The sequence below is a fragment of the Boleophthalmus pectinirostris genome, unplaced genomic scaffold, assembly GCF_026225935.1.
Source record: "Boleophthalmus pectinirostris isolate CB_2022bp ecotype Guang Dong unplaced genomic scaffold, ASM2622593v1 HiC_scaffold_5, whole genome shotgun sequence".
Taxonomy (NCBI): domain Eukaryota; kingdom Metazoa; phylum Chordata; class Actinopteri; order Gobiiformes; family Gobiidae; genus Boleophthalmus; species Boleophthalmus pectinirostris.
The window spans coordinates 12,908,613-12,910,686 of record NW_026571404.1 but is presented as its reverse complement, the minus strand read 5'-3'; positions in this window follow the sequence as shown (position 1 = coordinate 12,910,686).

Below are 2,074 nucleotides of genomic sequence, written 5' to 3'. Positions count from 1 at the left end.
TGTCACACATGTAATTAAATGGCCGGGTAATGCCAAATGAGTGATAGCAGTTAATAGTTGCATATTTTAGAGGATGAGATGGAGATTTTACATGTTGGAGATGACATTCAATACAGCATAAGCCTCATCAGGCCCGTTTAATACTCACCGCATTTTTGCAAAGCTCCACTGAGTGCTTCTAAAGTTACACAGGGTCAAGGAGAAGGGAAGGTCTCCAGGTCCATTTCAAACAGCTGGCTAGGACACAAAAGCAAGGAACAGGGAAATATTTGGCTGACACAAGCAAAATGATAATAACATTACAGGAATAGAATAGCAACATTTACTTCTGACGTAAATTCATGCTTTAAAATTGCACCAACATCTTTCACTATGACATTTGTTTTGTTTAATGCATTATTGTGCACTGTTCTTGTACAAATAACAGCATACTGTACCATAAAGTAGTAAGCAGGTAAACGTGCTTCAGTTCAAAGTGATGTTGAACACCTGCGAAGAACAAAGAACAAACTGTATGTATTACATTTAGAAAACAGTGGCTTTTCCTCAGTTGGCATAACCATTTTGTGATCTCAGTGGCTGTATTATCTATCACTAGTACTAGGAGTTGCAGAAATATGGAAATATCGATATATCATATTGTTTAATGTGATGATATAGTATTGATATCGTGGGCTGCTGTATCGATATATATTGACAAGAGTATTTTTTGGTATATTTTACAAAATTATTTTGTTACAGCACTACAGTTTTGTTGCTTATTCAAAGGAAGAAAACTCGTTTATGTGACACATTTGACATATTCACTGTTTTGATTATTAAAATGGGCGTGTTTCTTATTCACTTTGCTCAAGAAGCAGTTTAACAATGACTTTTAATATCACAGCTATAATTTAGTCTTTATTTTTAACTGAACTGTATTGAATCTATTTGAAATATACTGTATCAAATCAAAAGTGCACTTTATCGAGATATGTATCGTGGCCTGTGTATTGAGGTATGTATCGTATCGGCAGCTTTGTAATGATACCCAGCCCTAACTAGTACTATATTACTATCATTATTAGTCGTACAATGCCACTATACTTCCTTAATATGACAAAAACAGTGGCTAATTATGAACATTTTAGGTGATTAAACAAGTTCTTGGGGTCCTGGGCATAATAAAAGAGCACTTTTGTATAACCATACTACCACTATGATGCTTAGATTAATAATTACTTTTGCCATTTCCATGTTTCACAATTGAAGATGTTACTACGCATTAGGAAAATTCACAATCACCATACATTCTTATTTACATTTTCAAGCAAACCCAAGAACCAATGTAATAATTCAAATACTTAACAAATATTTTACACTGACTAGCCTATAGCCCATCCCTTCTCTGAAAAGTCTGGCACTCCATTAGGTCTAACAATGTGAACTTAGTCTGCTGATATAGGTCCCTGAGTGTCTTTATTGTGCATTCATATAGCACATTAAATAAGGGCCATAATTTATGCAGACTATTGGCTTTGCAATAAGATGCAACCCAAAGAAAGCCTAATGTGAATGAGTGTGAAAGAGCAATTTAAGGGTAGATTTGCCTGTGCCAGTGCCAGGGGCTATACAAGATTTGCATGCTAATCATTCTAATAATAATGTAATGCCCACAGCACTTTGAGCAAATTGCAAACCATTGGTCATAGAGGGAAGCTTATCTCTGAGCGAGCATGACACAAATATAGGTTAACATTTGAAAGATTCCTGGTAATTCACGGACCTGTCAGTATCCGGGCTCACCTCAATTAGAAATGCCCCACAATAACTCTACCTCCACTCGACTTTTTTGCCTTTTAAATCCTAAAACGTGTCCCAAAAAATTCAAAATTGCTATACAATACGGGATCGAAACATTTGCTTACTGTTAAACAATTGCATCGCATAATAACCCCACAAATTAATAAAATTTTACCGTATTTTAGCTTCAGCGTGTCTAACATTTTGTGGGCGTTTTTCATTGGTTTAAGGGTTTATTCGGGAAACGCTATCAGCCAATCATACGCCGGTTTATGTACTACGTCACATTGTT